Source organism: Falco rusticolus, chromosome 1, assembly GCF_015220075.1.
Source record: "Falco rusticolus isolate bFalRus1 chromosome 1, bFalRus1.pri, whole genome shotgun sequence".
In the NCBI taxonomy this organism is placed as follows: Eukaryota; Metazoa; Chordata; class Aves; order Falconiformes; family Falconidae; genus Falco; species Falco rusticolus.
The window spans coordinates 12308994-12333257 of record NC_051187.1 but is presented as its reverse complement, the minus strand read 5'-3'; the positions used below and the strand labels follow the sequence as shown (position 1 = coordinate 12333257).

General features: G+C 37.0%; 1 protein-coding gene across 1 annotated transcript in view; it reads left to right on the top strand.

Moving 5' to 3' along the window:
• The window catches only part of FOXK2 (forkhead box K2), a 49009-nt gene that overhangs the window by 1552 nt on the left and 23193 nt on the right, over nt 1-24264 (top strand). The gene's annotated exons all lie outside the window — the stretch shown is intronic.

Here is a 24264-nt window from a genome sequence, read left to right as displayed (position 1 = left end):
ATTCCTTTACCATTACCAAACATTAACAGTCTTTGCAAAATAATTCTCTGGGGGAGTGTGCGAGGCCTACCTACTGCGTTTAAGGATATGTTGAACTGTAAATAAGTGATCTACGTTTTGAGAAGTCATGTGTAGGAAAAGTGAAAGTGTTTTGGTTTAGTATATTTTAGCTGCCTTGACTAAGAAATACCTGAAAGGTTACGCATGTTTTACCTTTATAAAGCACGTGCCATTAGCGACACAGTCTTAATGTCTTTACAAGTTTTTAAAATGTGTTTAGGGCATTGATGGTGTGTGTTTTCTGCTTTGACATCTTAGTTTCCTCACCTGGTTCCTTTGTGAAAATCAAATTGTCTTACCTTTCTGCTTTCTAGGAAATGCTCGTTCTGAAAGGGTTTAACAGTGCCAGTACGTGTAGAGTTGTATAATCATGAATACAGTTGGAGGACTTGTTTGACCTTTAACTGTTACTTCTATTTTTGCTTTCTGCTCTTTAATGTTAATAATGATTTGGCATGTGGTTAATCTATATTTTAATCTAACACATTTATGAAATATAGATCAAATACTTCTTTTCTTTGTAAACAGTTTGGTATAATACACTAATTGCAAGCAAGTCAGTGTACATTATAGATGCTGATTGCAAACAGTCTAGAATTAGTTCGGGTAATGTCAGTAGCATTCTGTTAAATGCTTAAGACCTCAGGAAAAAAAACAAACCCCAACTACTTCTTCATGCTGTCCATGTAATTATTGGATTGTAATTTATTTTAGTTCTTTCTGTCATTGCCACTTTTTAAGTGTAAAGCAAATCCTGAAGGTTTTTTTGTGTCACTTTTTATTGAACAATGATGAAAACTTCTGTGCAGTTAAAATTTCTTCACGAGTGCGTGTGGGTGGTGTTACAGAAACTAGCATTTGCTTGAAACTGACTGTGTTCAGTGATTACACCATTTCTTAGACTGCACACCAGCAGCCTTCAGTTTCAAGATCTGTAACCTGGTTGAAGTAGCTATCTCCTGGTTACAAAATGTAGGTGTGATCTTCCATCTAGTCTTGTAAATAAAAGCTTTGGCTAGAAACAATGGAGCAGTGTGTACACTGGGTGAACTAGGATTTCTTTAGTCAACAGGCATAGGGATGAGTTTTATCTTGAAGGGCAGGCAAAAGCTACAGGGTCATAGTTTGATGATTAAGAACAAATGCGGCTTCATTGCTTTTTTAAAAAAATAAATCTGTTCATATAAGGAAAGTCTTACTGGAGTTGTATAGGGAAACAGAAGTTTCATTATTTGCAAAGCTTTTTTTTTTTACTTTTTTTTTTTTTTAACACAGAAGCCTTCAGGCAAATTTGAAGCAGACCTTATCTGCTTATAGCAAGTCATTACTGTGAACTTGTCCTGACTAATATTGTTTGTAGCCATGTTCTTGAGTTTCATTGTAGATTTAACTGGTCATGCTGAAGATGATCTCCTGGATTTTAAGAATCAGTTAGTTACTTCAGTATAATGTAAACAGTAATTAACAGTTGAAACATAATTGGAAAGAAAGTAGTTTTGGTGTGAGTTCAAGATTGATGATTGCTAACCTCCAGTTCAGTAATCACAAGATCTATTTTTGTTGTTTTTTAATCCTACTGTGTTGCCAGAAATATGCTCTGCCTGTGACTTCACAAACATTTTTAATTTCAATGGCAGGTGAAGTTTAAAAAACCCAGGGTGGCCTGTTCCTTCTGATTGTTTTTAAGTGATCTTGGAAAGCAAGAATGGAGGGTCCATCTCTTTTGTCTAATAGTTAGTTACAGATAACTCCAAGTAAAATAGTTACAGACTTGAAATGTCACTAATAATCGTATGTAGTTCCAGTGTCCTTGGCTTGTACACATACACAGCACAGTGTTTAAATATGATTGCATTAATAATGTTATTGAATTTCCTGTTTTTGGAAGGGAAAAACAAATACAACTTTGTGGTCTCCTGCAAAACACATTTTTAACATCTGGGGAAATTAAATTATTAATGTTAGAGTATACTTTTACCCGTAATAAAGGCATCTTTCTTTCTACAGATACAGATGCCATCAAACATGGAGTTATTGTGCATTAAGATAACTGTTCTGGTTGCTATTTTTAATGCTTCCCTGGAAGCCTCACTCACAATTCAAATGTTTAAGGTATCAAGCAGGAGGTAATAGCAGTGGGAAGTGTGTTTTTGTTTTTCCAATTCTTGACAGACTCACGTAAGTACTTGTGTATATACAAACCAGCTATCATCTTGTTAGATTAGTAAGATGGAGACTGGGGAGAAAACCAGCAATTTTTTTGTTCATGTCCAGTAAGTAGCTCTCTTATCAATGTCATAACGCACAGAGGCATGGGATGAAGGAGGTTTTAGAGTTTCCTGTTAAATACACACAAATCAAAGCAGTTCTGTTAGTCTTTTGCAGCTACCTTTAAGATGCATGGACTGTCACTCTCCAGTTCATAATGTTCATGCTTTTTAATTGGCTTCATTTGATGTTAATCAAATTCCCCCAGACTTCAGTGAAAGCATAGTTAAGATATATTGCTAGGTAAATAATAACGTTAGTGTTTGACTTTTGAGGTACTTGGCTTGAAAAAATGGATTTTGTGCTGGGCGCAGCAGTTGTTGACAGAGCTCTTGTATACAGTTTTTGGAGAGGCAGGATTCCAGACAACTGATACAACTGGAAAAAGCAGACTTGCTCCTGGGTACAACTTAGCTCTGAAGTTGTTTTTGTTTAGTTTTTATTTTTGGGTTTCTTCAATGTGCTTGGTATATTAGCATTTGAATTCATAAAGATCCTGACATGTTCGGCTTGACTGTTCCAAGGTAATTTCTTGTTCATTTTGACAAAACCATAGATTTTGTATTTTAGTAATTACTTCTGGTTTTGTGGAAATAGATTTGTGAATTGTAAAACAAGTTATCATTAATATAAAAACAGCATTTCTAAGTCAGAGCAAAGATGTATCTAGAGTCCATTACCTTGCCTCCAAGAGCAGTCGGTACCGGATGCCTATGGAGGAGCATAAAAATGGATAAAGGAACATGGTTGTGTTGCCCTTGTTTTCTTTTGGATCCCAAAGTTAGAGCTGATTTTAACTCTTTTTGAGTTAAAACCATTTACTGTTTGCATTTTTTTTCCTCTTTTAAAAACGTGGGGTTTTTTGGATACCTGTAAACTTGCTGTAACCACAGCATCCTTGGGCAGTGAGTTCTGCAACATAATTGGAGCCCATGTTGGGAAAAATACCTCTTTTTGCTGAGTTTTTTGAACTTGATGTCTGGCAGTTTCATTTGATGCAACTTAAGTTAGTTCTTTTATAATAAGAGACTGTAAATAATTCTCCCATTCTGTCATTCATTTTGTATTTATACTGCTGAGAATGGGAGTTCTTACAGTAAGCCATGTCAAGTATGTTATACTTTAGCTTAACGTCTACTAAGTCAAGCCTGTATGGCTGCAAACTAAAAAAATTACGTTTTCATGCTTTTCTTCCTAGTATACAGAGGGCTGAATCCATATTTTTAGTTTGGTCTTGTGGTGTGGATCTACGAAGTGGGGTGCTTACTGCCTTGTAAGTAGTAGAAGCTTTCCTGCTGATGAAAGCCACTGGATTCTGAACAAGGATCAAACATAGCTATCTGCTAAGTAAATTCTGTGGAAAAGTTTGTGTTCAGCATTACCTGAGCAGGAAATAGTGCAATATATTTTAGAGAAGCTATAATGTATCAATGCACTTCTGTCATCTTGTTGCAGTTAAATTACATGCAGAAATGTGATTGCCCTATGAGTTAGAGCTGTGGCTGCATGCATGCTCAATGAAAGTTTCTCACTGGAAACAACTGTTTGGCTGAACAGTTGATGTGAATGGATCGTAACATCTCCTTAGGTAATGTTACTTGCTAGCTTAGGAAGAATATTCTTTGGTTTTAGCTTATGGCTTATGTTTTAAAGATTTTTCTCATGAATACAGGTGTTAGATACTTTAAGAAATCAAACAAAACACTTTTTTTCAATGAATATGTTTGTAAGTATAGATTAATACCTCAGGCTGGGTTGGCACTTGCTTTTTCCCTTTCTTGACAATGCTTTTGATAGATAGAGTTGTTTGTGAGGAAGACAGCTGGCTGAAATGGTTTTGAGCCCTTATGATTGATTTGTCTTCAGAGGAGTATTTTGGAGTTCCATACTGGTTGTATTAAAACTATGAATTACTTGCAAATAACCTCGAATTGTAAAACTAAGAAATGTTGGACTTGGCTGTGACTTATGAATCAGACCTCAGAAATTTTTATTCACTTTCTTTAGCAGACGCTGTGTCCCATGCCGTAATGACTAATAAGGTTAACTGGGCTGTATTTATAGGTGGTTTTTTGGCTACTTTAAAGTAGGATTTGCAAATGTCAAGCTCAGTAGCAGTAGTGTTCTCACATAAGCAGATCTGATTGAAAAGGAATGTGGGAGGAAGAAGGTAGAGCACATTATTTGAAATGAAAATAGATGAGCGTGAAGTTTTTATAGTCATAATTTATGTTACAGTTGTTTCTGTCATCTCTTTTTTTTTCATATTCCCTTCTCAATTGCACACCCCTTATGAGCAACTTCTTTTTGTTTCTGAAACAATGTTGCAAATTGTCATACACCATTCAGGTGGCTGAGGTAAAGCTTAAACAGTTTTATATTTGGAGTAATTGGCATTTGCTTTGCTTTTTCTCTTGTTACGATTGACATGTATACGAAACTTCCTTAATCAATTCTACGATTTTATTGATTTTACAAATGTTCTTACATGTATAGTTAGCTATAGGAGTAAGTACATTCTTTGTATAGCTATTTAAAATACTATAAACTGGGAAGCCATCTTAAAAAATTGATGGTTTCTTTATTGCCTGTTAAGTTCCAGTTCTAGGACAGAAGCAAGATTAGTGTTGTTTTGGTTTAAAAGTGCAAAGTTAGTATTAAAACTGCCTGTTCCAAGAATCCATAGCTGAAAGAGAGTTTTGAGATTCTTACCTTCAGTTATGATAGTGAAGTAAGAGATAAGTAAATTAAATCATTCGTTGCTTGGCATTGATTAAATCAAGATACAATACTGATATTCAGTTGTGAAATGCACTGTGTTTAAATGTAGGAAGAGACAACTTTTGCTATTGGATAAATGTAAATTAAACAGGTTAATAAATTAAGTTAATCTTTCACCCTTGCTTTTCAAAATGAATGTGTATGATTAATTATAGTTAAGAAGTGCCATAGTTTTGTAAATATTAATCCTTCGTGAAGATAGATGTGTTTTAGAGAATAATTCTGCTATGAAGGAGTTTCTGCTGCAATTAGTTTGGTGTTTTTGGAGAAATTCTGCCGCTGTTCATTTTGGTGTTTTGTTTTGGTTTTTTTGTGTGGTTTTTTTTTTTTTTTAAGCATATGTAATTCTCAGGCACAAAGCAAAAGATTTTTTTCACAGTCATGCCTAAGCTATTCAAAATAAGATGATTGTGCATCTGATTTCCTGTATTTTTCAGTAGATACAGTAGTGCCTCCAAGACCTCAAGTCCCATTAACTTACGTAAAATTATGTAAAACGCTGGAAAAAATATAATTTCAAAGAAAATTGTGAATTTGTCACGTGGTATAGTGTGAGGCCATGTCTTTTGCAGCCTAGAAGGAGCTTTCACAACAATCTTGTGTTTACTAATGAGCTGATGTCTTTTGTGGAACTTCATACTGAACTATTGGGAAGGTGGTGGTTTTAATCTGCTGTCTTGCTTGTTTTAATGATAAAAAGTTGATGTGTAGTGACATTTGTTTCCTGCGACTTCCTGCCTTTAAGGAGTTTTTTGACCTAGATAAAGCAGTCAGAGGGGAGGAACCATATTTATTCTGCAGCTATTCCACACTGGATGGCATAGAAAATAAGCATTAGATTCTTCAGTTAAGATTTCATCACTACTGTTTTATCACTGAAGTGTGCTAAGGCTTTAGTAAGTTATTTGAAGAGGTAGTGCAAATCTGTATTATTTTGTAATACATCATTTTTTATAGTGCTAGAGAAGGTCTGTACATAATTGGAGTCTTTGTTTCTTCACGTGCGTTTGCGTGATTCTGCTGCAGCTACTGCATGTGCTTGTGTGCTGTTCTGTCCTTCTCATTAGTGTTGCTAATCATAAACTTTTCCAAAACACTGTCTTCGTGTGCTGTACAGTTGAGTATTTGTGGGAGTAAAATTTTCAATATTCAGAATTTCAGTATGTCTTAATGAATATTGATATGGACACATCACCTTTTTATATGTCCGTGTGCACCAAATAAAATGAAAAACATGAGCAGATTGACAAACAGTTATGTCTGTGCTAAACTAAACATTCCTGTTGACTTCAGCAAGACAGCTCATGTGGATAAAGATGCATATGGAATTGAGCATTTGTAGAATCAGAGCTGTAAAGTAAAAAGCCAAGAGACATGTCATTATCACAGCTTTATGAAGCATAACAAAATTAGTATAAAGTTGACGGGAATTAATTTTAATTCAGTGTTAATTTAAGGTTTTTACATTAAGAATTCTGGAAGGCATCTCCAGCCAACCCCCTGCTGACAGCAGAAATGACTTCAGCTTTAGATCGGACTGTTCAGCACCTTGTCCATTTGAATTTTGAGTATCTCCACGGATGAAGATAACATGACTATATAAAATGCTTCACGTAACTACAAACCCATATTGAAAAAAAAAAATTTCTGTATTTCCAGTAGCAGAAATTTGGGAATACACAGGCTGGTTAGCATAGCGTACAGCTTAGAATCCTGGAAACATAGGATGGTTTGGGTTGGAAGGGACCTTAAATATTATCTAGTTCCACCTCCCTGCCCTGGGCAGGGACACCCCCCACCAGCCCAGGGTGCTCCCAGCCCTGTCCAGCCCGTCCTTGGGCACTGCCAGGGATGGGGCACTCACAGCCACCACCCTCACCGTAAAGAATTTCTTCCTAATATCTAATCTAAATCTGCCTCTTTCAGTTTAAAGCCATTCCCCCTTGTCCTATCACTACATACTTTTGTATAAAGTCTCTCTTAGTTTAGCGTTAAATAATGAAAAAAATACTTGATCGCTGCTTGATATTGTTGATCTGGAGTAAATGCAATTGCTGATAAACATTTAGTGATTATATCAATGTTGGTAGATACTGTCCTCACAAAAAATGGACTTGGTTAATCCAGTTAGAAAAAACACAAAGAGAGAGAGAAACTCAGAAGGTATGCAGGCCTACCTAACAGGGTAGGAAACTGTTCTGAAGAGTAGTAGTAAAGTGCATTTGAAAGTCATGAGTATACTGAGTTGATGTGTCAAAAGCAGTGTGATGTGATGATTGTATGGAAATAGGGGAGCTGTATCAGGCAGTACTGAGAGGTGCTGGAACTTCATGTGGTTCTGGAATCAAAATTTGTGTTAAACAGCCTTGCAGAACTGCAAAGGGTTTAAGGGGATGATTGCTAAAAAGAAGGCTGTAGGAAATCCCAAATAGTGAGGGACTTCAGGAGTTCGGTATGTTTGCCTTACCAAAAAGGAGTGCAAGATGGCTGAGGTGGTGTATATACACTTTTATGGGGATGAATTAGAGTACTGAAAGGCTTGCTAATGTATCCCATACAGCTATAAAACCCCAGAGGCTGTAAAGTAAACTCCAGGGTTTGAAGTAAGCGCATATTTTTTAGCAGTGTTGGAACAGCTTGCTAGGAACAATGGTGGTATCTCTATTTCACTATCTTCTGCTGATCAAAAATAGGTATCTTCTTGGAAAAAGTGCTTTATAAAAAAAAAAGAAACCACACACCCACCAACCTTGGTATAGTCAGACCTGGTGATTAGGTGCAGTATAGGTATGGTTGGGTAAAATTTTATGGCTTATGGCTAGAAGAGGCATAGGTAAATGAAGCGTTTTAGTTGTCCAGCCTTTACTTCCCCTGCAAGTCTTTTATAATAATCTCCCATTGGGTTGTAGCAAGAGACTTTTTTTATAATGTGTTTTAACAAGGAGTCAGTACTTGGCTTGTTTTTTAATTAAAATTGTTTATAAAGCATCAAACATCCAGTTGGGCATTTGCTTGTTTACATTTGCCAGCAGTGTTCTCACATGCAAATGATTTTGATACTTTTGTTCATTATCATCTTAGTCTTCATACTGGAGTACAGTATGAAGTTCCTAAGATCATTTTCTTATACAGTGATTCTTCAGAAATTCTTGTTCTTCAAATAAATCTTACATATTGCTCATGAGGTATAAGCCTCTTAGTTTTCTTGTTGATAAGTCAGGTTAGCGTGTAATAGAAGAAGTGTTTACACCTTGTACTGAAATGAAATTCAGGTTTTCTAAATCACTTAAAGAAATTAAGATAAATGTGTGGGTTTGGTTCAGAGATATGGACGAGCTAATGTGTTGCTTTTAGAAGTTGCTTTTAAATTCTAATTTTTACTGACATGTTGCAGTATGGGAGCAGATAATTGGCTTACCCTTTTCCATCTTCTTTCCTTTTTTTCATTTTTTTCCTTTTTTTTTTTTTTTTTTTCCCAGCTGGGAAAAAATAGTTTACCTGCCATTGAAGCATCAATTTACTCAAAAAAGTATACCTGGAGTGTTAGTCTCTTAGCATGGGGCATGATATAGCGTTTTACTACTTGTAAGGTAAAAGTCTTATTTATGAACATACAAACACATAAATATCCAGGGGTGGAGTGGGATTTGTTTTAATTGGTTTTGATTTTTTTTTTCCTCCTTTTTTAAGACTGAGAATACATGAAAAATTTGATTCATCGCTTTGTGTTGTCCTACAGACATACTTGGGGTGTTCTAGGTGGAGTATTATTTAAGCAGACAAGGCACATACACACAGTTTATGTATTTTAGTAGTAGGCTGGCTTGTTGGTTACAGTATGAGTGCAGTAAGCGCACAGGGAAAGTAGTTGGAAAGTATAAATGGAAGCTGACTCCTAAGAAAAGAATTTCTCTCCTTAGGTGATGCTGCTATCTTCTGGTCTTTCTGAATGGTGAAGGTGGCCTATGTAACAATAAGGGGAGACAGAGTTTTAAATAAGATTAAAAAGAGTAAGGCTTAGACAAGAAAAGGGTGAGCGTACTCATGCAAAATTCTGTGTGGGGATAAGTTCAGATTTGCACCAGAGCAAGCTGATTATTTAAGCAAGCAAAAAAACTGTAAGAAATAATGGTAAAGGGGATGATTTTAGCATCATGCCATGCACAGATTAGAAAAATGGAAGAGATTAATTCTGTTACTGCATGGGAAAGATGAGGGTATAGGCCAATGTGTTTTACTTCAGGATATGGACAGGATATTAGTGGTGTTTGTAGTTGTTATGTGAGGAGAAATGAAAGGGGTTTGCTGGGAGGCTTGAAAAAAGATTGGAAAGATCATCTCAAGTTTAAGACCTGAGACTGAGAAGTAGTACAACTGTTATCTTTGCAGAATGTAAGGAGGCTCTGGCTTTGGTATTTAATTTGGGAAATGTGATTCAGAAGAATCTGGGGTCTTGCTCTTCCAGAAGCATAGGCTGTGCTTTCATGAGCATCTGAGCTAATCTCGTGTTTCACTGCCGCTGAAATGAAACATGGGAGGGGAAGGTCTTGTTTTCTGCAGTGCTTCCAACTGCAGGTTGTGCTGGCCTTGAAGCTCATCAGATGTTCTGTGAGCTGCTGATGTCTGCTGTTTTAGCTATTTTTGGGTGGTTTTCTGTTGCATTGAAGTGGCTCACAGAGAGGTCTGGCAAGCAGTGGAGCTGGCATGAAGTACGTGGTGGGCCTGCACAGACTTTCAGCAACAGTCAGCTTGCTGTGTCTTGTGGAATCATACATTAAGGAATTGCAGTTATAAGAGCCGTTAATGCTCTATGAAATAAAAATGGAAAGGAAAAGAAAGATCCAAAACAGTAGAAGAGAAGACCAGAAATAATTCTAGTGTATGAAAAAAGCACTTGCAATGTAATATAAAAATGTTTAAATCCTAGAAGTTCTTGAGACAGCATGCTTTTTGATAAAGGGGTTTACAAAGTATTTGTTTTAAGCTAAAAAATAATGTAAAAAGTTAATCTAAGTAGACGGGATGCTGAGATGACTTAGTTGTGTCATACCTTTGGTTAATGTGTGCTTTCTGGCCCTTCTTAAAAATCTCTGCATAAACGTGAATGAGAAAATCACTGGAGAAGAAGGGGTGCAAGTTGGCTGTGGATCACCTCATAGCAGAGGACAGATGATTGTATGGTCTTCATTCCATATGCTAAATCATCAATACCTCCTGCTTAAAGGTGGACTTTGCTCCATAGGTCATTATCCAGTTTGGTGGTTTTAGGTACATTGTAGGCTAGGGAAGTCACAAGCTCTAGGGAAAATGGAACATTAGGGATACAGTGAAGGTAGATGGCCCTTGTTAAAATTTTATGTGTTTTGTTTGTAGCTGTATCCCCATCCCACCTCCCTTCTGCCAGCTCTGTTGTCTTGGAAAGCAGACTTTTCTACTTATAAGACAGGTGACTGAGTAGAGTTTGTGCAGCATTCTATCATCTTACTGAAAGAAAATTATTTTATAAGAACATTTTTAAACTTTTCTGTATTTTCCATGTCCTTTATTGCAGGGGCTGCTATATCTGTGGTGTTTTTTCACAAAACACATGAATCTGCTGAAGTTGACTATGCAGGTAGATCAGATGTGACTTGGATTTTCTGTGTTGTCTATTGAGGGTCTCTGGTAGGATGCAAACACCTCAATAAAAGAAAAAAGTTGTCATTTGAGAGAGCTTGCTCTTTCCCTTATTTATGCAGGATAGTAAAACCAGACTGCTATTTAAGGCAAATGTGTTAGTAGTTAATAAGTAAGTTCAGTTGATCCAGCCTTCCAAAAGTACTTAAGTAGCAGGCTTGAAAGTAGCTGTGCACGTGCTTTCTGTTCTGATCTAACTTGACTTCTCACTGTCACTCTGAGGCTCCTTTCAGAGGGGATGAGGTAAAACGTTTAAGAAAAACAATCATTTGGAGGAGGAGCAGATTGTAACAAAAAATGTCCTGCGTTTCCAGTTTAGTACTCAGTGGACTTGGATGCTGACAAAAGTTAGGAGGAGTGAATTACATAAATCATCAGTCAAAATCCTGTTTATAACTTCCACAGAGGTAAGCATTAAATAACGTATTGAGCAAAGATGTGTTAAAGGAAGCAAGTTATTTCCTTTCCTTACACATGTGAATATTCTGGGTGTGGCTGGGTTAGGTTCAGATAAGATTTCTACTAAGTATTCTGCCTGATCTGTCTTGCACACTTGTTTTGGGGTAACCAAGTGAAGTGCTTTTGTGTGTGTCGATCTGACCCAGGATGTTCTTTTATCAGGTACAGGGGGGTTGATGGCTTTGATCCTTTCTGCCCTTTCATCTTACTAACTATATTCGTTTTCGCTTTTTAGTAGCATGAGGGGCTGCAAGCCAGACAGTGAACTGTTATGCTGTTCAAATGATAAGAAAACACTGCTTTGAAGAATATGCAATCTATTCTTAAGTAACTTTATTAAAATTACTAGATTGGGTAATAAGATTCTCACAGAATGATGACATTCACCCTCATGCAGTCCTACTTCCAGTGATACTATCAGGAGTCAGAGTACAGCCTTCTTCCTGGCAGCACTTTTGTAGCTACATCACTGAGTTGAAGAACAAATGCAGTAGTTTAAGGTGGTTACCCTCTGCTATGAATGTGGGTTCTGAAATGAATGCAGAACTGAGCTCTGAATTTTGGATGGGCTTCACAGTTTGTGGGTGATTATAGTATTACTCATCCAGCTTTCTAGATATTGGTAATCGCTACAAACGTTTTTGGACCTGGAAACCACAGTGTGTATGTCAGTTGAAACGTTCAGATGACAGGCACATTTAGCAACATGGGAGAGATGCAATAGGTAAAAACCACAGTAGAACTTAAGTTTTTTGTTTATCTTCTTGAATTGAAATTCAAGCCTTTGTTTTTAAAAACTTTTCCTGGTATTGGTCTGTCCATGAAGATGAAAAATGCAACTAGCCTGTATTATCAGCAAATTCCAGAACCCTTTAACAGTGCTTAAATGCCTTGGGAGCCCTGGCAAGACAAAATAACCTTCTGCAGTGAGTGCTACAAAGCTATAGCTTTTTGCCTGTTTCATTGGTTAGTTCTTGACTAGCTGCATCCCTTCTCCCTCTTTTTTTTTTTTTTTTTTTTTTTTTCTTATTTCTTCTGAAGGACTCCTCTGAGGAGTGCTGCTCTTTGAGCAGAATCACATAGTGACTTCAGAAATTCTTGTGAGCTCATGGAACTGTGTAGGTTCGTTTGAGTGGTTAAGCGGAGGAATGGGGTGAGATGGAGGGAACAGCAGCAAGCTGACAACAAAACAGGCTTTTCTGGAAGTGTTTCATTTTTACTCAGTCTTTGCTTGAATATCAAATTCTGAATGTCCAGGCTTTCTGTAACAAAACTTTCTTAATTATAACTGAGATTCTGCCAGGATTCTGTTAGAACTTCTTAAAAAATGTAATTTTCTTAGCTGTTTTCTGTTTTGAATCTTCTTCTGTGGGCTAAGGTGCTGTTTTCTCATATAGTAATTTTTTTCTTAACTGCATCATAGGATATAGGAAATACTATCTCTTTCAGATAGAAGAATTTGGCACTAATGAAATGTTAAAGAAACTTGTCAGAAGATGAAATGGGAAACCTCATTCACAGTGGGAGAAGAATTCAGATCTTTCCACCTGTCTCTGTTTTAAAGATGCAAGTTAAATTCTGAAAGCACTTTGTGATCAAGATTTTTAAAATTCTTTCATTAATTTTGGCCTGTTGTGAATAGCTTTTACTGTCTGCTGCAGTACAGGCAGCCAGAGCAATCATCTGCAAGCACACCCTAGTACACAAATGTTTACTTTTCTGTCAGTAGTGAAATAACCCTGCTTGTTTTATGGTGTGGTTATTCTGAGGTTGGAAGATTGTTGAGCCTGGAAGAGATCACTAACCCCAGCTTGCTACTTAGCTATAAATAAGTTTGGTCTGCTGTGGGCTAGTAAGTACTCAAGATTCTTATGTGAGGTTATTCAGTATTTTCTAAAGGTTATCGGCAAAATGGGTGTTTTTAAGCCTTTAAAGAAAAGAAGCATGCAAACCGAGAAATGAAAAAGAGAGAGGCAAAAAAAAGTGCCAAAGAGACGAAGCATGTGAATGTAAATAACTCAGCCCTCAGTCAGAAGGATAAAACAAAATTTATAAAAGTTTTAAGTTTGGGGTTAGTGTTTTGAAGTTATTTTGGCTTAGTAGTAGCTGAAGAAAACATTACTCATATTTGTGTATGCATATTCTTTGTGTTAGCTGGAATGTGGCTGATAAGTGTGCCATAAAATAATGGAACTTCATCTGAAAATCTTAAAAGTATGGTTATATAGATGACAAAGTAGCCATAATGTGAGAGAGTATGATTTTGACCACTTGGAGAAATAACAGGGTAGTAGACAGGGAGAAGAGGCTGAGGAAGGTGTTTCTGAGGAATCAAATTTGGAGGTTTAATCAGAAACGTTGGCTGTAAAAATAGTCTTTTCTACAGTTTTAGAAATTAAGAAAAACCTGCAGTTGTGGAAATTAACATGGGAGATGACAGCGTAGAAATATGTTGTCCAAGTCCCTTTTTTGTTTGGGGTGACCTGAGCAGGTAGGATGTGGTTTTGGCAGTTTTCATAATACTCTGTTCCATTCTTGCACTGAAATGTGTTTACATGCCTTATCTCCAAGGTAAACGATCGTGTCTGCAACTTTTTCTTTTTGCAGCAACGTATGGTATTAGTTAGGTGGTTTTCTTGTTCTTCCAGTTAAATTTCTTGTCTTGAAGGTCTGAGTAGTTTAGGGTTAATTACTTTTGGATAAATACAGGTAAGTACCAGGGGGATTGGGTGCCTGTTGCAGTGACATTGCATTTCAACTTGGAGATCCCTGGGCTCTGATTAAGGAAGTGTTGGTTACTGGATGTGTTACACTAATGCAATTTTGTCCTACTTAAGACTGTTTTGTCTTTGTGGTAGCTGCTTGTTCAAACTTTCCCAAGGGATTGAAAGAAGAGAATATGTATGACTGCCGTATGTGTTTTTATAGGGACGTTTTATGGTAAATAAATTGCTGACTAAGAACATACTGACAGTGTCTGATACAGAGAGAGCAAGAAGTTGGGCTGATAAAGTTCTTCACTGAGTGAAGGAGACTTTTATTTTTAAATCCGAAAGGACTTAGATACTTGTATTGTGGTGGTTCACACCATCTTTAAGTCATTAGAATAACCCTCTTAAAGGTGTTCTAAATGGAGACAGGATTTGACTTGTGCAGGTAATGATTTAATACAAAAAAATACAAAGGAAAGAGAAATCACTCTAGGGAGTTTAAAATTAAAGTACTACAGGATGGCTATTCAGAAAGGAAGTAAATAGGTCTGATTGTAGCCACTGCTTTGAATGCAGAAGGGGTTGATGTGGTCAGAAATTGGCATACAGTAGTGAGGTGGTGATCCTTTCTCAAATGATCTGTCTGTGTCAGCACTAGAAAACTTTCTTGGTATAACTTTCACAGAGATGGAAATGACTCTAAAGGGGAGAGGTAGAGCTGGCTGTTACAGAAGGCAGGTATTTGAAGTTGCATTTTTGAACTCCAGCTGAATTCAGGGTTTTTTTTCTTTATGTTTTGGAGTCTTAAAACTGCACCATTGCATTCCATTGCATTTCATTGTCATCCGGGCAATGGGCTGCATCATGTTCTGTATTGCTATGTTTGAGACTGTGAATGCGTAGAGAAGTTATGCACAGCTTCAGAGTGTTGCTGTTCTGAAGTTTAAATGCACACACATCTAATCCATAGCATGGATCCAAGCAGAGTTGCCTCTAAGAATCACAGATACTACAGTAGTAATTTTATATAATCTTACATAAACTGAGTCTACTGGTTTTAAAAGTTGCTTCACACTACCACTGGTTATATTTAATATAAGCTTTTCAAATGAGTTAGTGCCAAGCAAAGCATTGTTTGGAGTATGGAGAAATAACCTGCAAGCCAAAATTAGCGTGTATTCATTTTGAGTGGTGTGTGTTTCGTCAGGGCTGCCCAGATCATGTCGTCCCTAAAGGCAGCGCATTTCAAATTTAAATGTTTAAGCTATTACAACATGGAACATGCTGGTGAATGGTGCCAGTAACATACGCTGAACATATGACCAGCACATGCCCCCACTTTAGTGTAGGCCATGAATTATTTAGTTTGTGTTCCAAGCTGTTTATTTCTGAGAGTTTTTTTTCCCCCTCTGTTAGTGTCAAGCATGGAGCCTTTTGTTTCTTTTCTTCCCTTTTTTGCTCTTGTTATTGATTCTGTATTTCCAAAATTTTCTGCTGTGTTTACCAGCACCCCCACTCCTATTTTGTGCTCGTTCTTTTAGGATGCAGTGCTTGGTATCTAACATCGTGGTGTTGTTGAAGCTGTGGAGACCAGTCTGATCATTTTCAACTTGAAAATGAGAGATAAAATGACCTTATACATAATCTTTCGGGACTTGGTCTATATTCATTAGTTAGCTGTGATACCCTTCTTTGTGTGAATTTTTTTAACCGTTACGTTTAGTATCGGTGAAATGGCCATGGTTTTCCTTCATCCCTAAGTCATCTTTGGCTAGATAAAGGGTGTTAAGCATACACTCCATAGGCCTGTTCTGATCTTTAAAACCATTTTTGATCGCAGCTCAAGTTCTCAGGTGGCTTGTGCGTCTTCAGTGGCAGCAACTTTGTGCTGTGGATTCTAGTACAAAAATCTGAGTGAGCGCTGACCCAGACTGACAGTTTTGGGGGGTTCTGGGGAGCAACAGTCAATAAAACTTAAAGGTACATACAAATATGTAGCATCTTTGCACTGCATTTTATGACATTTTTATGGAGTATTACCTCTCTGATGGGGTCAGGCTTGACACAAAATTAATTTGACTTGGTGAGCTTTTTAGAATGCATCATCTCAGAATTATTTGTGTGCGCTGTCGGTAACAGGTTTAACGTTGCACACTTCTTTATATAGATTATTCTTTTAAATTCAGTTTTCTTCTGAGGGTGCACTGAGTTAAAGTTACACTGGTACTAAAAGTTCTTCTGCTTCTTATGCTTACTATATTGGTAAGCTTTATTTTTCAAGCATTTGCAGGTGTTTTAAAGTCTCTCTCATTGTTCCTGGTTTTAAAAGCTGTTTTCTTTTTTTAATCTTCACATTAGATTTGTTTATATAGTAGTACAGTTTTATGAAAACATGGACAGCACTTTCTCATTGTTTTAAGCATACCTGTATATAAGGTTCGGGCTGTGAAGGTAAGCTGTAACTAACCCTTTGGTTTCAAGGTTAGTTAAAACAAGCTAATCGGGGAGTTAGAGCTGAAAGAACCATTCTGTTCTGTACTCTGGTGTTAGCTCTGGTGTTCACATTGTGTGCTCAAGACAGATTAGTTTACTGGTAGGCCTGAAAAACAATCCCTTGGAAGAGGAGGAGAGAGGCAGGTTCAGGATTAGTTTTCTGTCAAGTCAGAAGTGCAGTTTTTTTCCATTACCAGATGGGAAGAAATGAATTCAGATTGATAAAGTGTCTTCACAGTATCTTATGTAGCAAGTTTTATCAGCATTTGAGCCAATCTAAAGGTTTTTTGCTCTTGAAAGGAAGATCTTGGTCATTCATTCTAGTTCCTGATCCTGGTTCCAGGGTCCACCTGCCTCCTTGCACTGGCTCTGGCACCAGTAGGTCCCTTCTTAGCTGGTTCTCGCACTAGACCCAGGGAATACTATTTTCCTCTTAAAAATTTTGTTTTGCTGGGTTACTTGGTGCTGCATTATTAGGTTGAATCAGCTTGCTGAGGGGCCTGACAAGCCCTACACTTAGCAAAGAAGTCCCTGACCTCCTACTCCATGGACAAAAGAGCTACATAATGTTTCTGGAAACTGCTTCTGTGGGGGGTGTTGGTTCAAAGTCAAAGATGCTATCCACATACCTCAGAAGAGGAACAACAAAAAAAAAAAAGTAAAAGGTGACCACTGGACAATGAAGTTGGACTGGAAAAGCAACAAAAATGTGCTTGTACTATTTTTAGTAGTTTCCAAAATGTTTGTATGGTTGATGGTCCTCATTTTGCACTTCACCACACAAATCCCTTCAAACAGATGTTTGGTAACTAGTTTCTGGTAGTCTCTGTTAAGCTTTGTGTTTTGTTTTTCGAGTAGTGACAAAGAGTTTTAAGGGTTTCATGTTGCATTTCAAGCTTTCTGCATCAGGTGATGGTGTCCTGTCTCATTACCTTAACAGTTCTTTATGGAAGAGTCACTGGTTCTTGTGACACTTATATAAAATGACTGTTGTGTTCTCAGGAGACAGAGCAAAACTGATTGTAAGATATAATTTTGTAACTGAACTAATTAGTGCTCTTAAGGTCCTCCCAGTGTGATTCCTGATGATAATTAGAGTTGTAGTTTAAAAATACCTAGCGAACCTTTTTGATTCTTTCTTAAAATCGTGACAAACTTGTGCATTAAAGTTAACATTCAATGAAAAACTTGTAATATGTGGAGAAAAAGTCTTGAATCTGTCTTTTTTTGGGGAAGGATGTTAAAAAAACACAGTTTTATGCAGCTTGTTTTTAATTATCTGAGGTGTTCATTATCTTAGTTTCTAGCATTTCTAACTTACAGCCTGAATATTGCTGTCTATGTACTGGAAAAGTGTACCTGTTACTACAGTACCTGATAAGGCCATGGTCATGCCCTCCAGATTGTTAAAAAAGTCTCTTAGATCTTCATATTTCAATACTTCTTCTATTCTCCATTTTTACTTTAATTTTTTAAAATAGAAATTAAACCCAGAAATATTAGCCTTTTCCAGATGGATGTTTCTAAGATCATAAAATAATTTGATGGATGAGTTAAAAATGAGGGAAATGGGCTACAAATATGTTATATTTGTCGCTACTTCTGTGTTTATGAAAACTTTAACTTAGGGGCTACTTTGGATATTATGGTAAATGCCACGTTTTTTATGGTACTTCCTGTACTACATACGGATTTAGAAAAATACATTCTCATGGTAAAAGTCTTTTTGCTATTGTTGAAGGAAGAATAGTATAATGCCTTATACATGGAAATTAGGAAATGCTTTCTGTAGCTAGGGATTAAAATTTCATTTGAACGTAATAGATCTTTCTGAAAATATGAATCTTTCAAATATTGGTTGGTTTTCAAGACTAAATGGAAACATGTTAATTTAAGTTCTGTGAAAATTAGTGTTTGCAGTTCTCTTTATGCAGTAGCATATGCATAGAACTCATTTGCATCTTTTCAGCTTTGCTACACAAGTGGATTCTGCAGTGGAATTTTGAAGAAATCACGTGACTGATGAAATTGTTTGTAAATATGCAACTCTACATTCAAATTTCACTACAGAAATTTATGATTTTATAGCAATCAATATTTGTGCATGACAAATATAAATAATAACAGCAAATGATCTTTTGATACAGGGAAGGTCCAGCACTTAGATATATGGGGAGGGGAGGGTGGGGAGTCTTTCATAATTTGGAGGATTTTTTATGTTGCAGTTTTGCTAGCCCTGTTCAGGGAAGAATGATGCTCAGTTGATAAGCTGGGGAAACCTGAACTGGAACAAATGTCACTTGTTTTTTCAGAGGGATGAAGGTAAGGTGTGTTGCTTTTTTTGTAATCTATGAAAGTTTTGCAAATTTCTACTCATTGAGGGAAGTTCAGTTGTTAGAGCAGTTCAGCAGAATGTTCCTCTGGGTAGCTGTGTGTGAACCTCTTTAGATTTGATGGCAGCTTGCTTTTTTCCAGCATTTCAAAAGCATTTTGTAAACTTAACTACATCAATTTGGCTGCACAAGAGGAAGAGAAGACTGGGCTCAATATTGATTTGTGTTCTGGAAGACTTTAACTAATATTGTGTTGATTTGGCTGTAGCATATAAAGCAGAGTGATGTGTGGTGAAATAGTGCATTATATACTGGGACCACTTTTTTTCCGTTTTGATGTTCTGTTTTTAGAAAATTTAATCATCTGGAAAAGCTAAATCACAGAAAAATAATTCAAAAAGGTCTGGAATTTGAAGCTAAACCAAATGAAAACTACTGTCAGAGTCATGGTTATTTTAGTATCAGAAAACCTCTGCTTGGGTTTGGTTCACACAACCCAACTACATGCTTTCTGTTACTACCCTCCCATAGAATATTCTTCATTGTATGGGATTGATCCAGTTACCGTGAATTCTGCTGCTTGTCTGTAGGAGGTTAGGTAAAGTAAAACCAAGTTGAATAGTGTACAGCAGTGCTCTTTATTTAAATAGAACAAGAAATGAAAAGTTATGATAGTACTTGCCACATATTTCCCTCTCCAAAACAGTCTGGTTATTACAAAAAAATCTAGTCATCTGGCTTTGTTTGGCCATGAAGGTTTTTGCAATTTCATTACATTGATATGGAGCAGTGTAGGAGAATGGTTAATAAGAAATAGCAGATATAACATAGATAAAATTAAAGTCCTTTCATATTGCAGACGAGTAGGATGTACACTTCCTTTTCAGCACCTGCAGCTGTGTGTTGCTGGGACATTTGCTTGTTTTGCCTGGGTTGTTCTGCACTGGTACAAGTAACAGGCGTGAATCAGTGACAGTTTTCAGTAGCTTGACAACTATTATTACTCATCTTGAATGGAGAACTCTTGTTTAATTACTGAAAGAAAGCAAATGAAGAGTCCTTTTTTCCCAGATATTTTTCAATATTTAGGATTTAAATTTTAGCTTCTTCTGCTGTATTTTTTGGTTTGTTTTTTTAATTACTTTAAATACTGTTTTAGCTTTTTTTCTGTTTGATAATGGGGGGAAAAAGATCCTGCTTCTCATGGATACGTAGGAAATGAGGCTTATGTAGCTTAATGTCTTCAAATTGTTCAGTATATAACTGTATAGGTTTTAATTAAAATGCATGCATGTAATGTGCAGTTTTCATGGTGTAATAGTAAAGGACTGGTGAAATGAAAATTTCTTTAGCTCTGTTTGGGAGGATGTGATAAATTGCTTAAGATGCATGTGCATGTTTTACTTTTTGCCATATAGGCTTCACAGCCACTACTTTTCTGCTCCTTAAGCAGCTATTCCTGAGCAACAAAGTGTGATTGAAATACTTCAGTCTTATTTAACTAGTCTCCCTTTTACTGAAGATGTGTGTTTCACCTGGTGTTCTGCCTCTTGAAGTGGTTGTAGGAGAAGGAAGATTTAAGGGATGATCCAGTGGTCTAAACAAAGATTGGGTGTTGGGGAAAAAATATGTTCTGTTCCCAGCTCTGTTGCACGCTTGCCAAAATGACTTGGCCAAGTCACAAATCTGTTTAATCTGTTTTTAAAAATGGGGATAATACTTCATGGGCGGAGGCAGGGGGGGATGATGAAATTTCAGTGCTCTTTTGTAGCATGTTTTATCAAGAGCTGTGCCTTGCCTTTTAAAATTGATTCCTTGGGTTTTGAAGTGGCTTACTTTGTCTGCAGTGCAAACACTTTTAATTCTCTCCCTTTCTGACTTGCCTCCCCTCTTGCTGTTTTTGCAGAGTACTGGTTCTGTTTTTGCCAGCGTTCCAGGCTTTCCCACAGACTTTGTTCCTGTGTAGATGCTACTATCCCTAAACTTGCGTGTGCCTAGGCGTGCAAAGAACACTGGACCTAACGTGTTACGCTGATCTGTGTTCAGTACTTCAGTGTTTTCTAGTGAAAGATGTTACAGCAATGCAGAGCAGTATGTTTATTGGATTACAGCTGAGACCTGTATGAGAACATAAAAATGCTGTAGTTATTTACTAATACATGATACATAATTTCCGTTACTCAGAGAGGTTTTATTCCTAGTGTAGTTTCTAGTACATGTATATCTTCAGAGTTGTAGAAATGTTGTGAGGAATGCTTGAGTGAAGTGGTCATAATCCATTCTGTTTACAGTGGCTGCAATCAACATACTGGCTTTCTTGGTCAAGCTGAAAGGTCCCAAGCTAACCAAACTTTATTCTGTTGAAAAGCTCTGAATGTGCATTCTTGTTTACAAATGGAATTCTGCACTTCCTTTTATGACTAGTAACTTCTGGAAGCTTATTTTTCTGTACTAGTTCAAATTTCAACCTTTCAACGAGAATGGTTATAATAGTTGCATGATAAAATGTTTTCTTACGTAGTAAGTATAGTACAGCTTTTAAATTAAGGTGTCATGATTTTACTTTACCTTTTTGAAGAGAGATTAAACTGTGAGATGACTTCAACTTACTAAAACATCAGCAAACTTCTACATTTTGGCTAGAGTAGTTTTATGTTGGGTTAGTAGATTAGCTGGGGATACCAGTGGCTCCTGGTAGCAGGTAAGAAGAATAATCGTGTGGCTGGGAACAACTGGTGCAAGAGGCAGGATAGCCTGCCCCATTTGGTAGTGCTGAGCTGTTACATGGCTGTATCCTGTGAAACCACCACCCCCAAGATCACACTTTTATTGCTAACAGTGTGGTTGGTGCCTGTGCTTCAGGAACCTTGGTTTTGTTTTTCATTACTTTGTATAGTTCTTGTTTGGAGTGGGTTTCATGTTGCTTAATATTGGGGCATGCGTGAGTGAGTGTGTGTGTGTGTGTATGTCTACACCTAGGCTCCCTTTAAATTCAGCGAAAAATAGGCAACCCTAGACCTGATTTCCCCAAACCCTTTTAGGCTTTTCCCTTCTATGAGATGTACACCACTAAGTGTCTGTTCATTTTCACTTGCTGTGAAGTTACATGACTAACACAGGTACAGGTTTGCACTTGGAGAAATTAATCCCATGCTTCATGTTTGCATGCTATACACTTTCCTTCTCAGTACTGTTGTTCCTTTATCAGCACAGTGAGAACAGTTAACCTATATTCTGATGAAGATTTTGATTTAGTCTATTTTTTTATTCCTGGACAGACTCCTACTTGCATGACTATGTGACTTATTAAATCATGCCTGTTGTTACTATTCGTTTTTAATCCTTCTGCACTTTCCTGCTGCCCCTTACAACAGCCCACGATTTGAGAACTTGGCACAGTCTTAGAAGAATAGCTCAGGAGGAGTGCTTCTTGAGGAATATTTTCCAGTAACAATGTGTGTGTTGTAGATTAAATAGTTTCATCACTTTGTGGCCTTTCAGGCTCGTTTTGGAGTCTTGATTGGTTCTTGAGTGCCCACACAAGTGATCAAGGAAAGTAGGTTTGTGTAACACAGTGGAGCAGGTCATGCGTATAGAAGTTCTAGAGAGTCTGCACCTTCACTAGAAGAGTTTTAGAAATCTGCAAATAGGCAAAAAATGGAAAAATGGTTTAAGCAGACATTCTTCAGAGTGCAGTTGGTTTTAAAAAAAAAAATCACAGAATATAACATGAAAACTTGATTTCTGTTGAGATACTCAGCCCAGCAGTATCTGCAAAGTGAAGCAAGTATGCGAAGCCCTTGAACATCAAACATCTTTAGGTAGGTAATTGTGAAATTTAATTAATGCCCATAGCTTTTTGAGAAGAGTTTGAAAAAAGTCTGTTCTTTGACCAGACAAGGAGATTTAAGGGGGAAATTAAACACTGCTGTCTACTCAAAATTAGAGTTGGTAGGAAGCAGTTTTTGTCACTCTTCAATGGCCTGAGTTAGTCATGGATTTCTGTGTGAAATAAAGGACTGTTTTGCTCTTGGAAACGGTGTTCTGTCTTGAAAAGCCCATCTAAAATAAACTTTGCTTCCTTGATTCAGGAATAATCTTTTTTTTTGTGCAGCCTTGCTTCTGTGGGTAGCTGTTCTTTTGGTAATGATTAGGGGGTTTTGGCATGATTTTGCAATAGAATGCAAGTCTCTGATGAGGTAATAAATGAAGTATTTTGTTACTAAAGTGATGTGTGAGTCATAAGAGCTTTTTTTATGATTATGCTTGCGTCAAAACACATCATGACAGCACTTGTTCACTGTCCTTCCCCTTGCTGTTTTAATTGTAAGGAATAGTTAAAATGCCAAGTGCTATATGTTTGGCTCTAAGCAGTTCAGTTTGGTTTGCTGATAGCTTTTTATTTAGTGCTGAGTAACATTACTATCATAACTTCAGTGTTACCATATGAACTTTTGCGTCCCCATGAGCACCCTACAACTGAGGGTGAAATGCCAAGCACCTCTGTAACTAGGTAACTTGGTAATAAAGGATACTAGTGGTTTTGGTTTGTCTACTTCAGCTCAGCTGTGTTTGTAAATTTTATGCTTTATGAAAAGTTTTTGAATGGTAGTTACTGTCATGGTGAAAGTTTGAGCTTGCATATTTGATAATAGGAAACCATTGTTAAATACAGTTATCTGGAAGGAAGAAGAAATGATGACTGATTTTTACTTTCCTGTTGCAAGTGTTTTGTTTCTGTTTTTTAAACAGGAAACTATTGTGTTATGGAGTTATGTTTGCTCTGTTGGGACTCGCAACAGCTATTTGAAATTTGACAAAGGTAGAGGCACACAATCTTTTGGACAAATTTTAATTTGTTTTTATAGTTTAGAACGAAATTTAGGGATAGAGACCACACAACCTGACTCTGCATAAGGCTTTTGTGTACAGAGATGCTAAATACCCGAAAATGCAGTGTTTCCATAGGCGGAGTTTCTTTTGTATTCACAGGCTGGGGAGCCTCAAATTCCAGAGGCATTACATGAGCAGTTTTAATGAATTAGTGTCTGGTTTTCCTGCAGCAGATGTGACAAGCAGCTTTATAAGCTGCTTCCCATCGATCGCTGTTTTCCAGCTCTTTTGTGTCTTTCTTTTGCTTAGAGAAAAGCAACGAAGAGCTTGGTTTCTACAGTAACTGCTGCCTACATTCTTGCCTGCAGGCCAATTTCTTTCTCGGTTCCTGCAGCCTGTGCAGGGCTACTGTATTGAATTTCTTTAGGTTTTGTTTGTTTTTTGGTTTGTTTTTTTTTTTTTCTTCCTTCTTGCTGGTTTAAATATATTGCCCTTTAAGAACAGAGGAGAATGCAGTGGGAATTTATGATTTTGAGATATGTATTTTTAATTAACCATAGCACGTTGCCATGACATGTAGGATAACCTAAATGTTTTTGCTGCTGATCAATACCAGTGTTTGTGTGGTTGGTATATAGAGAAAATGAGAT